General features: G+C 35.6%; 1 long non-coding RNA gene across 1 annotated transcript in view; it reads right to left on the bottom strand.

The window, feature by feature from the left end:
- LOC105493218 (uncharacterized) overlaps positions 1-15,734 on the bottom strand; it is an 87,930-nt gene that overhangs the window by 29,626 nt on the left and 42,570 nt on the right. The window contains exon 2 of the long non-coding RNA XR_011609565.1: positions 438-553. This is a non-coding gene — a long non-coding RNA (uncharacterized lncRNA). The remainder of the gene's footprint in view (positions 1-437; positions 554-15,734) is intronic.

The raw sequence follows: 15,734 nt of genomic DNA, 5'->3' as shown, positions 1-15,734 counted from the left end.
AGTTCCATAGCTTCCTTCTCTAGATAGGCATGAGGTCTACAGAATCACTCCATACATTAGAAGCACTGAGGTAGTAGAAGGGTCTTTGGGCCTGAGAAACGATGACCTAAAACTACTGAGAAGTAGATGGAGTAACAGTCACCTTAGTGGATGTCAGTGTGGGTTGCGGACACCAAAGGCTAGATATACCTTTAACTTCCTAAGGTTATGGCATTATGTAAGTTCCCAAAAACTTGCATATCAAGTCAGGGGAAATGGGAGTTCAAAGCAGATATTAATTTGTCATAGAAATATTTGAAGTTACTTTTCTTACACACTAAAATTTTGTGGATTAAATTTCATACCAGAAAAAAAATATCATTAACCCAAGTTTGACCCTTTTTAGTTTAGAGTTCTTTCCTAAATATGATGTCTTCTTACTCTTATATCAACCTTACCATATTGTAGAAAAGATGGTATTGTCCAGGGAGGTTGTGCTGTATAGTAGTTGAGAGGTGAGCTCCAGTCTGCCAGTCTTCTTAAGTTTGAATCCCAGTTTGGCAACTAAACCTCTCTGCAAAAGGGAATGAAACAATTCTTACCGTACAAATCTGTCATGAGAAATGAATGATTTGCAACATATGATGTGATTAAAAGAGTAGTACCTAAATGATGAATAAATACAAACTCTATCACCATTTTATAGCATAGAGTTCACTTTTCTTAGACAAGATCATACAGCTAATACATGCCTGAGGTAGAACTAATTCTCTAGTTTCCATGCTATTTTCCTGATAACTCGGTGATGATATAGTTTCTTGTTTGATCAGAAAAAATTTGAAAACAAAAGAAGAACTCTTAATAATGACAGAACAGTAGGCCTGGGGCATGGCTTATAGTTACCCTACTATAACCCAAAGCACCAAGGAATATAGTTGTTTTGATCTCTTTTGCTATGTCTTTTGTTATTTACTTGATCCTGAATCTTTGCCTTTATCACCAAGTTCTGATTGCTGTAGTGGGCCTCCTATACATGATGCTGAGGAATAGGTTCCTTAGAAAAGGCTCTCCAACTACCTCTTTATATGATCTTGTCCAAGTCACATAACTTCTCTGAGCCTTGCATCAAAAGAGATTGTGTAAGGTACCCCTTCTATAATTATAATTCCATCCCCATTTTGCTGACCTCATTATACATCTTTGGCACTCTTGCCAATAGTGCTTTTCTGAATCTCTGGACACTGCTTTGGTCTCCTAGTTCACAGACTTTTTCATAGTCAAACTCTGCTACCCTTCTGGTCTTGAGCCTCACCTGCTATGGAATCTGCATTGATGCTTATTTACCAGATTGTTAGCTTCTTGGCATATTATTAGAATTGCTTAAAATACAGTCATTTCTATATAAATGGAAATGCTGTAACACTTTATCCATTTTAATAATCAAGCAAAAAACAAAAAACAAAAAACCCTGCAACCATCAGACTCTGGTACAATCTCTTTTATTGAGTGTGATAACATTAATGGGTAACACTCAGTGTTCTTGTGGGGATTAATGCACGAAACTGCCATTTTGCATAACAATAGTGTCAAAAACATAACTCTTAGTTACAAAACTCAAGCAGATTGATATATTATCTTTAAAGAATTCCAAAATGCTTTGTGTTTCTGCATTGTATAACGTCGCTGACAAGATATAAGGAGAAAGTATTCCATTTAAGTACACAGGTGTGAATCTGATCCCAGAGCTCAGTTTCTGAAGTCATGTTTGTTTTAGGTAAAGGTCACCAAGAAATGCTCCTTTTAAAACTTCAGATATTAGAAGAAAATATGGCAATATTGGGGTGAGTGACCTTTTTGTTGATCACTCTGTCAAGAATCCATAAATATGCACATGTGAGAAGAGACCTGTCCTAGATTCACAGATTTTTAGAACAAAATTCAAATTTGGAATGATTATCATCTGCATTTTATTTGACAAATGCAGGCTTTGTAACATCAATATTGAAAACCCTTAATATGACGCTCCCTTGATTGTAATTGTGTGAGAAAAAAATACTATCCTTCTTTTCAGCACTGAGTATAGTTGAAACACATAATAGCAAATGGATCCATGTTCTTAGGTGGTTTTTATTCTGACTTACTTGATCCCATGGTCCTTTATTTTGTGTTGCTGTTTATCAAGAAACACCATGTGAAAGTTAATAATAACATAATTTAGAGCAATAATTACATTTTTATTCAATAGCTGTGGGAAAACACTGGGTTGAATAATGAGATAAAAATGAGTGTCTCAGTCTTAACAGGACATTAATCAACATATTAACGGTGTGGGCAAACTGATTTGAGGTTGTTATGGCTTAATTTGTCTCAAAATCATTATTTTGAATGTATTGCATAATGTACTTTAAAATATGTGTTGAACTGATTGTAAGTAAGCATAAGATTTCAACAGAATAGATGTTACTCCTCACTGTGTGATGACTTATCCCTTTTTCATAGCACACAGTATAAAATCGATATTCCTGAAACCCTGACATTTCGCAGCTATGTTCAGACAAGGCCAAATTAGTTCTGCAACCTCTCTACTAAATTCTTTTTATAACAACAGAGCCTACACATTTTCATAATTCTGAGTGCCAATATATATTTATTATTCTTTGTTGTTTCAAGAGATTTTCAGAAAAATCTTTACATGCCATTACAATTCCAATAAATAATAGTAATTTTCTAAACTCAGGAATCTTTGGCCAGTTTTAGATGACAGGAATTCAATTTTTAACCCTAGCTCTTCACTTAACAAGAATTTGATTATCTGAAGACTTCAGCCACTCCAAGGTATTCAGGTACCCTCCTCAAACTCCTTCTCATCCTTCAGGAAATCACTTTCAACATCACACCCCAAGGGAACCATACCTTGAGTCTTGAGTCCTCCTTTCCCAAGCTAGGCACAGATACAGAGAAAATAAAACTCTCTCTCTCTCTCTCTCTCTCTCTCTCTCTCTGTGTGTGTGTGTGTGTGTGTGTGTGTGTGTGTGTGTGTATTTCTTTCCATCATCTATCTATGTATCTATGATGAAGGTAAAATAGTTAATTTAAAAGTTGACTAAACTGGAGGAGTTTTTATCTAAAAATAAGGTAGAATTCTACTCATGGAAACGATTACTCATTTTTTCAGGAAAAACATCATAATGGTTTTTACTTATAAAATTGAAGAACTCTATTCTTAGGCATAGACAGCGTAGTTGAAAAGTTTTAAGGAAGGGGAATTAAGACTTGCAAAAAAAAATGTAAAGAAGAAGGAAGAGAAGAAAAAGGAGAGGAAAAGGGGGAAAAATAGGGGAAGCAGACAAGAGGGAGAGGAAACAGGAATTTTAGTTTCCACTTGGGTATAGGTTAGGTAAGAATTTTTGAACTCTGAGATTTGGAGCAATTTGAAAGAAGGAAGAGAAAAGTCACTAGGGTAAAGGTTGGGGGGAAAAGGCAGTAAACCAAGGTCTAGGAGGACAAGGCAAGTGAGAAATTCTTTATGGTAGAAAATGGCTAATATGTGTTTAAGACATTGGCCTCTAATATTTAATCTTAAATTGTTTCCTGCTTCATACAGTGCTGAAATTCTCCTCCCCTTCATGATTGTTGAGGTAAAACCAAACTTACTAAAACAGCTGTTAACATGTCATTCATCTATTGGCGTTGCTGGGGATAGAAAAGGAAGGGTAGTATTTCACCTTTAGATGAGTAATATAGGGCAGAGGAAGATAAATGGCCACAGAGGGGTAAGATAAACTGTGGAATCAAGAATAAAGTAGGAAAAGGAAAACAGATCAGAAGTGAGCAGGTAAATAAAAACCTGTTAAGCACCTGCAGGGATATTGAGAAAGAGGCTTGTCCTCTCACACTACACATATGTAGTATATGTTTATGTATGTATGCATCTGTAATATATCTGTGAACATCCAAATACACGTTTCAGGCATTTTAATTTAGGTGACAAAAGGAGTGACCAACTTAGAAAACTGGAAACCATAGCCAAACATCTATTGAGGACATGGATGAATGTTGATAGAATGAGACAATGTCCAGGCTGACATCAAGGTTTTCTAGCCCATGTGTTTCACTTATGGTCCCAGAGTCACCAGTCCTTACCTGAAGAGGAGGAAGACTTTAGCCTGGAATCAAAAAGTGAGTAATATTTGAATACATTTTACAGTTCATAGCAGAGACATCATTTCCAAGTCATGGCTTTCACTTGTAGAAACCATACTCCCGAAAGAGACAAAGTGTTTTAAATTTTCTAAAAGGACTAACTTGAAATGTCAAGAGGCCTGAAAGAACAAAAACTAAGTTTATTTGAAAATAACACATTGGAAAGAGAACAGAAGTAGCAGTTTTCCCACAACACAGTGAGGCAATTAATAGGGAGATGATTGCAGGGAAATGGTGATTATGAAAGAAAGCGGCCAGCTTCGGTAAGGGCAACAACAGGTTTTGTAACCATCGCTGCTCTCCCTGCCCAGTTTCAGGACAGGATAGTAACAGATCCCCCAGGCCAACTAAGAGGATCTAATCATCAGCATCTTTCTTGGAAGACCACAAGCTTCAGAGAAAAGCTCCGTGTTCAACAGGGCACAGATTGGTAAAGTAACTGTAATTGTGGGTAGTGTCTGGGAGATGGGCTGGACAGAGGACTCAGAGAGATCCATTTGCTCCAGTGCAGGTCACAGAAAACTGAGATTTTCTGAATACAACTGGAAGCTGACAAGCTAACTTAAATTTGTAGGGAAATAAATATTCAATTTTTTGCAAGTCGGGTAACGACTAAATAGCATACTCACTGCATTAGCAAGGAAACTCCTAAATGTCTTGATTTTTAGTCCCACTTTTTCTTTTTGTCTCCCCTCCCACAACTAAGGCCAGCATACTAGATAGCTCAGACTAGATCTTTTTTCACCAAAAATCAGCATATTATTATTTTTGTTCCCTTCATTCTTTCCATCCATTTTTTGACATCAATACTGTTCCTCTTCCTGACTTCTTTTCTATCATTTATTTTGTCTCCAAAGTTTTTTGTACTTTGTACCACAAACACAGAGTTGCCTAATCTTACTTGATTTTGTTCACAATGTCCTTTACCTTTTTGATTTCCTTTCCTTGCCAACAGACTATACATTCAGATAGGCTTTAGGGCTATTTTGTATTGCTTTGTGCCTGGGCAATTTTAATAATTACAATTATTCTCCATGGCTCTACCTTTCTCCACTTTCAGTGATTCTGCCCACCAACATGTCTTCATTCTGCCTAGCTTGGCGCTTGGACCATGCCACTCCCTTGCTGGAAAGCTTTTGGGGAAAAACCTGACATTTAGCCTTTCCAAACAGTGTTATCTCCTACCTGCAATAAACATATGTTGAGCCTCAGACTGCTCTAGGATTTGGAGATAGAGAAGTGGAAACAATAGACAAAAGTATCAGCCTATGAGAGCGGACAGTTAAATAAGAGTAATAGTTTGTAAAGTATATAGCATTTGAGAAAATAGCAGCTATGGAAGAAAGCAACACAAGCATTTTTGAAAATTTGCTAATTTCAACACGAAAGGTCTCATTAAGCAAGTGAATTTAACTGAGGGAGCATGGGAATGAGAAATGAGTTCTTTGGGAGCCGAAAGTTCCAGGCAGATGGAAGAGCCCATGAGAAGGCCTAGATGCAAGAGAATATGATGGATGTGTTCAAGAAACAGCAGAGATTTCAGTGTGGGTGAAATTAAGAGAGAGAGGGAGAGAACAGAAGAACATGAGGTCATAGAGTTCTTAGAAGATCAGATTATGTAAGCTCCTTTGAGAAGCTGGCTTTTGATCTAAGTGAAGTAGAAAGCTATTGACTGGACTTGGGGCAGAGTAGCAACATGATCTTATTGTAGAGAAAAATGTTTGAAAAGGTGTTTCAAAATGAGAGTGTGATTAACTGGGTTAAATACTGCTGATAAATGAAATAAGAAGTAAGAATTCATCATTATAAGAAGTAAGAATTCATCATTAGATTAACCATGAATGGGCAACTGGTGTACACAAGACTCAATTAGCATGGTTTAAGCAAACAGTGCAAGAGAAGAACTGGAAACAGTGAGTTTGCACACTGATTTGAGGAATTTTTAATAATAAGAGGGAAAAATGAAATAATAAATGAAGACATAATTGGGATTGGGAGAAGATTTTTTAAGATGAGAGAAATAAAAGCATATTTCTGATAGCTGTCTTCCACTGGAGAAGAGGAAACAGATGAGAAGAGAAAGAAGAATTGCTGGAATTGCTGGGCAGTATCCTTCAGGAGTAGAGAAGATCTGAGACAGAACTGAGGGATTTGCCTTAGATTGGAACATAAACAGTTCCTCCACAGTAAAGGAGAAGGGCAGAGTATATGGATACAGATGCTATAGGTGGGTATCTGAGGTGCTGGTAGCTAGAGAAATTATCCTCTGATGGTTTAAATTTCCTTGGTCAAATAATAACCAGGTCATTGGCTAAGAATAAAAATAGGTAAAAAAGATATCAGAGATTTGAGGAAAGAAAAGCAAGTGTAAAAATAATCATTGGGGAAAGTCAGCAGAAAAGTGTAGCATGGTTGCCAGGAAATATTAATGGGCAAATAATTCAATTTAATCAAGGTTAGTGTTTTTGCCATGTGACCATGCTAAAGTTGATGCTAAAGACCATGCTAAAGTTGATGCTGTATTTTATTATTTCCACCTATTATCTTAGTAAAACCTGTCAATCAGACCTGCCTGGCCTGCATGAACTGTGAAAGAGTAAAAATTTTTATTTTGTTGAGCCATTGAGATTTGGTGGGAGCTGTTTGTTATATCGGCTAGCATTAATTAACCTAATATACACTTGTTAAAATCTTGCCCATTCTTTATTCAGATTAAGCAATGATATGAAAAATAAAATCAATGTAATATAGAAATTTCTACTTTATTTGCCTTTCAAATTTCCTTATGTGTCTTATCTTTCAACCTATATTTTAACTTTGGGGTCTTAAAATTCATTGCAGTTTCATAACCTCTACTTTTACGTTTTTTCTCTATAAACAATTGCTGAATCAATGAATAAATAAGAATAGATAAGTGTCTATACAAGATTTATTAATTTTATTCTAGTAGTTAATTCTTTATTCTATTGTTTTCAGAAGGAAGTAGTAGATAAAAAGAATGAGAGTTTGTTTTCATAGTGAAATGTATGCATGCAGTGAGAGCCTCTGACGGGCGAGTGTCATACACAATGAAATACAACAATCCTCACTCAGATTTGGATGCTGAATTTTTTCTTGGCAGTCCACAGTGCCATATTTCTTCAATGATGGTGTCTCTAGGCAGTGCATACTTTTGTTGGAGACCTTTGGGTTATGACATTTACCTTTGCCCAAATATACCCCTGAGAACACAGGGTAAAGTTTTCAAAAGAAATCCTATTTTCCCATCTTCAGAAAACATACATATTCAGTGGCAAGTACACTGACAATGAAGATGCAATTAACTATTGCACTAACCCGCATGGCTTTTTTGTATAAGCAAATAGCTATTTTGGAGGGTGATTAAAATATAATTATATTTCTTAGGTATGTTCTTATGTAAGTGAAGATGGACAAATCAAGATCTCAAAATTTGTAGTTATTAGAATGTACATACCCTCTTTTCACTTGCCGTAATTTTCCTTAAAGAATAGTACAGATGAAAGCACAAGCTATCATAGAATGCAAGGAATATTAAAAGGTTATTTAGCTCATCTTTTTAGTTCTAAAACAGTTTAAACCTAAACTTCAAATCATCCCCAAGAATGCACTAAGATTGAGGAAAATTACACACGGCAAAGCACATGTCTCAGTCCACTCCCGAGTCACGCAGCTGATGATTTCCACCAATTTCTATTTCTCTTTTCCTTCCTTCCCTCCTTCCTTCCTTCTTTCCTTTCTTTTTCCGCTATCCCTCCCTCCCTCTTTCCTTCCTCTCTCCCTTCTTATCTCCATTTCTCTGTCTCTTTGTCTTCCTTTTTCATTAAACACTGACACAATGTCATCACTGTCTCCCATATTTAAATCTATCCCATATTTAGTCTATGGCAAAATTGACTCAGTAATTTCTCCACTCTATCTTTAAAAGTAATATGATTTTAAAAATCAGATGGATTCATTCTGTCAGGGGTTTTAGTAGAGAAAAACAACCACTCAATATAGAAATCCTAGAGAAGAAAAGAATATTGAAGTTGGAAAGACACATATTGAAGTATCCTACTCAAATGTTGTTTTAGCCACTTCACTGCAAATCTCAGAAATGTAAAGTGGATTCCAGATGCTTATTGTTTCAAATACTGTATCCCAATCTTTTTTTCTTTTTTCTTTTTTCTTTTCCTTTTTTTTTTTTTTTTTTTTTGAGACAGGATTTCATTCTTGTTACCCAGGCTGGAATACAATGGTGTGATCTCAGTTCACTGCAACCTCTGCCTCCTGGGTTCAAGGGATTCTCCTGTCCTGGCCTCCCAAGTAGCTCGGATTACAGGTGCCCACCACCATGCCCAACTAATTTTTGTATTTTTAGTAGAGACAGGGTTTCACCATGTTGGCCAGGCTGGTCTCGAACTCCTGACCGCAAGTGATCGCCCACCTTGGCCTGCCAAAATGCTGGGATTACAGGCGTGAGCCACCATGCCTGGCCTATCCCAATCTTTAGATTTTCACATATTTGTCTCCGTCTTCCACAAGCTCCAGTTCACGTGTGACATAGTCAAGTAAACCCTCCTATGGGCCCCTATTCATATTCACTCTGTGCAGACTGGTCTTTTTCACTGAACAATGGCCTATCACTACTTGCCAATCCTGTTTCACCACTCCCCACAGAATCTTTTCAGGCAAGCTTCACTGCACATGCTCTCATCCTTAAACCTTGCAGCCTTGAGGATTATACTGTGTATACAATTTACTGTACATACTGGTCCAGGCATGCAGAGGATTTTACCAAATTAGTCTCACTATGTATATTACATACTTTAAGGGTTTTCATTTTACATTTCATTCTGTAATATCATGTTATACTTTTCTCTTTCCTTTGTGAATTTCTTCTGTGCATAGTATTTTCTTTATTATTCAACTATTAGATGACTGAGAAAATATCTAACTCTAGCCCTTTTCTTCAGGCAAGACTGAATGAATCCAGCCTAAGTACTTTAAAAATTTATGTTTAAAACATCTAAAAATAATTCCAATATTATCATTATTAAACCATTTCAATATTTAACAACTTTCATTTCCTGTAGTTTATTTACTAACAAGTATATCTATAGGAGTGAATATATGTATGTGTATATATCTGAAACCAGTTCATTTAAATAGCCAAATGTGTGTTTCATTATACCTGATATTCTGTGAAATACTTTTTATTACCTTCCTTTAAAATAAAACAGTTGCCAGACTCCATGAATGATGTACAGTATCTGAATTGGTAGCACTAAGCAATTAGGTACTTAGCAATGCTAATGTCAGATGCCAGACAAACTGGATGTCAAACAAAGACTCGCTTGACTTCACATTTGGTATGCTCTGCAAAGCTGGCTATGGTCTCATATTTCAGAACACAATAGGAAAGTAATATTTAAAACCTGGCAGAGTGACTTTGGGTATGATACATAGAAAAGAGAAATTCACGCACCTGGCATTTGAGTCAGAAGTTTGGAAGACAGAATACTTCTTAGCAACTAACCTTGTAAAATCGGTACTCACTTAGGTTTTACGTTTTCTGTCTTGTTGAAATGTGCAAATGTGTATATTAAAAGCCTGGCATCATAAAAAAGTTCCTAATAAAAAAGTTTGATTTTCATCAATTTGGATGTTTGTGAATCACATTCAGCAATTTACCATATACTTTGATTAAGGCTTAAGTATCTCTGATATTGTAATTCTCATTTCAAGCATTTCACCTGTCTTTTTTTATAGTTCACAGCTCCTTCAGAATTGTTTTATCTTTTCATGCATGCGCCCACCTTTTCTACTAAATTTCTTAACATATTAACATAGACAGTTTCCAACAACTGGACCATCCGTGGGTCTGGTTCTACTTTCTTAACATAAGGTATTTTTCTTGTGCACTCTCTCTCTCTCTCTCTGGCTCTCTGTCCGTGTGTGTGTGTGAGATAATTTTTAATTCAATGCCAGATATTGTATATTTTCAAAAGTTGAGACCAAGGTAAATAATATTTATGTATGGAAACAAGCATGGCTCTTCTGTCAAGTCATGCATTTACACTTAGTGTATCCTAGATACCAACTAGGAGAAGAGATGGAGTTGAAGAAAATGGGTGAACTGAGCAGGCATTGTAAATTTGATGCGCTGAACCATACTGAGCATGTTTGTTCTAAGGAGCTGGTTTCTCACACCGTCTAAAACCCCCATCTCTGGTTATTGAGCACTACAACTATTTAAACGAGTTCTTAAACTGTTTAAAACAATTTCTGGAATGCACACATTTTAGAGAATGAATTACTTCATGAATCCAACTCCATCTACTTTTGGTCTTTAGAAATTTGCTGTAATTTTTAGTTCATCAATGACAACTTTCTTGTTATTCCTCTGTGGATGTTTACTTATTTCTTTAGGATTTCTAGTAATTTGTCAGAAGAAGGGAGTCTTGTATATTGAGAGGTTTTTTTCATCAACTAATTCTCCAATCATCTGACACTAACTGGGTATCCTAGAATTCAATTCAATTTTGACACTAACTACCAGGAGTTAATGTCAGAATCCAGTTTTGTTCAGCCCATACTTGTAACTGGTGTCTGAAGTGAAGGCAGTCTTGTTCAGCCCCACAAGACTGCCTTCACTTCAGACACCAGTTACAAGTATGGGGTGCCCAGGTTACCCATGTTACTGGAATGTGTTCCCAAGCCAGACCCCAAGAGAGGGTTCTTGGATCTCACGCAAGAAAGAATTTGAGATGACTCCATAGAGTAAAGTGAAAGCAAGTTTATTAAGAAAGTGAAGGAAGAATGGCTCCTCCATAGGCATAGCCCCCCAAGGGCTGCTGGTTGCCCATTTTTATGGTTATTTCTGAATTATTTGCTAAACAAGGTGTGGATTATTCATGTCTCCCCTTTTTAGACCATAAAGGGTAACTTCCTGACATTGTCATGGCATTCGTAAGCTGTCATGGCGCTGGTGGGAGTGTAGCAGTAAGGACGACCAGAGGTCACCTTTATCACCATCTTGGTTTTTGTGTGTTTGGGCTCGCTTCTTTACTGCAGACAGTTTTATCAGCAAGGTCCTTATGACCTGTATCTTGTGCCAACTTCCTATCTCATCTTGTGACTCAGAATGCCTTAGCTTACTGGGAATGCAGCTCAGCAGGTCTCAGCCTTGTTTTACCTAGTCCCTATTCAAGATGGAGTTGCTCTAGTTCAAACACCTCTGACACCCACACTACCATTTGACTTGGCTACAAAGTCCAGGGTTTGCACAATGTCTCTCCCCTACCACCCAAGGTTCAATAATTTGCTAGGATGATTCACAAAACTCAAGAAAATGCTGTGCCTACTATTACAGTTTATTATAAAGAATGAAAATGAACAACCAGATAAAGAAGTATGTAGGATGAAGTCTAGAAGGATCCTAAGGGCAGGAGCCTCTGTGTCTATGGAGTTGGGATGTGTTACCCTCCAGGCATGTGGATGCATTAGCCAATACAGAAGCTCCTGAATCTCCTGTTCAAGAAATTTAATAGAGCTCAATCTCCAGCCCAGAGGTCAGTGGATAGAGCTTAAAGTTCCAAGCTTCTAATCAAGGCTTGGTCTTTCTGGAGACCAGTTCCATCCTAAAGTTATATAGGCACCTGTCAATGGCTGTCTCATTAGAACAAATGACATTCCTATTACCTTATTACTCAGGAAATTCCAAAGGCTTTAGGCTCTCTATGTTAGGAACTAGAGACAAAGACCAAATATTTTTCTTATACCATGTATATGCTCTCTCCACCCTTGTGGATTTGATTATTTTGTAAATCTTGCTTTGAAGGTGATATTTTATGATACAATGGCAATATTAGGGAAAAGAGAGTGGTTTGTGAATAATCTAAAACTCTTTCAATAAAAATATTTTTGTTCCAATAAAAACCAGTATTAAGACATATATATATATATATACACACACACACACACACTCTAGAATATATATATATGTGTGTATATATATATATGTAACTTTTACCAAACTGAGTTTAAATCACAGACTACAAAAAATTCCCATCTTAATATATGTCAGTGAATATAAGTCATGAGTAGAACATTGTAGAGATGCTGCATAATGTAATTCATGTTAGGCCTCTGACCTTCATTGACAGGTTTTCAGGACATAAACCAGGAATTTTCATGTGAGAAACCCATGAAAATTTTAAAAGCCACAGTAAAATATAATACCTTGACTTCATAAAATTATAAGTAAAAATTATTACAGCTAATCTTGTTTAATATTTTTACTAATTAAAATATATAATGTATATAATGTATAATGTATATGTGTAATAAAATATGATTTCATTCTGTTTTAGTTATCAAAATGTGAAAATCTTAATAAAAGTTAAAAAGCATCAAAATTATGCTTATTGTATCCCCAAATCTGTGCAAATATTGTGAAGTCATCTGTAATGAAACATGAAAACTGTTTTTAACAATTTTTACAATTAGACATGAAGTTTTGACCATGGTGAAACCAAATTAGGAAAACTACCTTCCAAGTTTTTTTTTTTTTTTTTTTTTTTAAATATCTGGTGATTCAACACTGATAGCAAGATGAAATTTTTTGATTTATCTTATTTTTACAAATATGTCAAAAAGCTTGAAGCTGAAAAATCATGTCATTTTCTCCTGCTAGATGTGCATTACTTCCAGAATACAATACAAATCAGAAGGTCTTTCTACTTTGTACTTTACTATGTCTTTTCAAATACAGGTACTTTGCATAAGAATACCACAAAAAAGGATTGAGCATCATTTGTGAACCAATGTGGCGCATGCAAAAATCAAAGCCATAAACATTGAAATATATTACGTTGGTGCAAAAGTAATTGCGGTTCTTGCCATTACTTTCAATGGCAAGAACAGCAATTACTTTTACATCAACCTAATACATGCATCGTAAAACTAAAGGGAGCTTGTCTATAAGAATCTTTCCATTTAATCCACCTCCTGACCCTTGCAAATACCTCCAGAAAATTTAACAATTTGTAAACTTTTTTTCTGTGTCTATTCTGTGTCTATTTCTGTGTCTATTCTTGTCTATTTCCAACATAGATTTGGGTTTGCTTTTCGTATTTCAAAAATCTATCTTTCTGAAAACAGAAACAGCATACATTTAAGCTATTCTTGTGCTGTATTTGGCTAGCTATGTGATTCTAATATGAGAAGAAAAATAATAATACATCTTACATTAGTATAATTAAGTATGATAAGTATTAGTAAAATCAAGATTAGTATGGTTAAACTTAAGAGTTCAATCAAAAGTAGTCCCCTTACAATTCAGCACAGAGCAGTCAGGGCAGTTGCGTTTTTTCCCCAGGTTTTATTTGAGATATGCATTTCTCTGATGCTCAATGATGTTGAAACAAATCTCTTGAAAGTTAAGCAAAGTCAAAAACTAAAAACTTCCACTCTTCAAATTACACCAAGCTTATGTTTACAACAGATTGCCATCCACATTTGATCGTTCAGTTGCAAAAAGTCTTCCTGTAAAATAACATTCAATAAGTATTTGTAGAGGATCTCTGCTTGACTCTCAAAGGAATAAAAAAGACATGAAAGAACTGGTTTCTGTCTCAAAACCACTTTAAATCTACTGGGAAAGATGGTCTCCATAAAGTAAATTTGGTAGGAGTTATAGAATATTAAATGTATTAGACAAAAGGGAATTCCGAAGAATTCGAAAGAAAGAGGTGTGGAAATCTGAAGGCACTTACAGGGAAGCAAGTTGTATTTGAGGGATAGAAGTAGAAGTGAATTACCAGAGAGCTGCAAGAGAAAAACCCAAAAGTAAAAGAAAGCAAACTTTTAAATCAATCATGTTTTGCTCATGTGGTGACATAAATATCGAATATTTGAACATGCTTAATTATTAGCTTATTATTTAAACAATGTGTTCATTAAGCCAACTAGAATAAGAGTCTGTAATGTGTTTATACTTGAGTTATTCTATGTATACCAGGATTGCCTATATGATCCCTTAATTTTGTATTTTGTATCATTAGACAGTCAACAAAGATTCATTAAATTACAAACTGTTACCTATATTTCCACTAATTAAGAGGTGAATAAAACTTTTAAAGACCATAATGGTTTCACAAGGTTTTAAATATACTAAAACAATTAAATTATATGGTTTAAATAGGTGAACTATATACTTTATAAAATATATCTCAATAAGTTATTTTTTTAAAACTTCTTATATGCATGAATTAAATTTGGTAAATGTTTCAGATATTTTTCTTTAATCAACAAACTGACAGAAAAGATTATGGAGAATATTTTTGGTGAAATATATCCTAAAATTAATTAATTAAATCCCTTTCATATATAGTTAATATAACATAAAAAAGAAATATATAACAATCTCCTACTATCACGCTCCATGAACACTGAGAATCCAACTAGGAAAAAGCAAACATGCACCTAATCTCCCAGAGTAGCATGGCTCTACATCATATGGCAGTACAAAGCTATTAATCATATAGTACAAACAATGAGGACAAACTATTTAATAAGACATTGCAAGTAGAAATTGCTAGGAAAGGCTTCATAAATGGGTAGTGCTTGAGCAGGGCTCAGAAAGTTGATTAGGAGGATACTTATCATTCAGGGAATGGGTAAATCCTGTATGCGAAGATACAAAGTTATATGCAGTGGTACAGTGTGATAGGAAGTGCCTAAGTTAGGATTACAATTGGTACAAATAAGAGGAAACCCTAATAAAAGACCTTACAGAAGAAAATGGATCTCCAATTACTGCAAAGACCAGTATTTCTCATTTAAAAGCAATTCAGAGGTAAGAAATTGCTACAATAGGTTCAGAGGCTTGATTATCTTGGGGCTGAAACTGCCACATTCTGCAATTCCAATGGTGCCATAAATGAATGGTGTTCGGCCTTGAGCTAGCACTTTACAGGGCATGGTTCTCTACACTTATCACCTCATGAACGCAGCCCTTCTACCCCTCCAGCCATGCTAGGTGCCTTCTAGGCAGGAAGAAGAGGGCAGGCAGAGAGATAGAAGCCTTCTTCTAGTAAGGCATTGTATTTTCATTGAGGTTGTGAGTTGTACTAACTTGAAAACTCTGTTTTTCTGCAAGGACTCTGTCACAGGATCAGTGCTTAGCTGAAAGGGAGGTTGGCAGTTGGTAAAGGAATACAACGTTTTTGGGAGACAAAGGAAAGGCAAAAGGGAGTTGAAATGCATCATAAAGGGGCTAGTCAACAATTTTTCTCAGAGAATGTAAATAAGTATCCTTGCCTAACTTGAGCATGAAAAAGATGGAGGTATACATTAGGACTCAACAATTAGAAGCACTGACAAGACACAGGAGTTTAGAATTAATGTTCTAATAGAGCATTTCCTGTGTGATTTACCTGAAGCACTTGGTGCCACAAAATCCTCCATAGCCAAAGAAAGGTTAAAATATATCTAAGAAATGCTGAATTTCTATGTAATTTCCCTCTGATAATTACTACATTAAAAAG

Source organism: Macaca nemestrina, chromosome 11 (genome assembly GCF_043159975.1).
Source record: "Macaca nemestrina isolate mMacNem1 chromosome 11, mMacNem.hap1, whole genome shotgun sequence".
Classification (NCBI taxonomy): domain Eukaryota; kingdom Metazoa; phylum Chordata; class Mammalia; order Primates; family Cercopithecidae; genus Macaca; species Macaca nemestrina.
The sequence above is the reverse complement of the archived record's forward strand: the minus strand, read 5'-3'. Positions and strand labels throughout refer to the sequence as shown.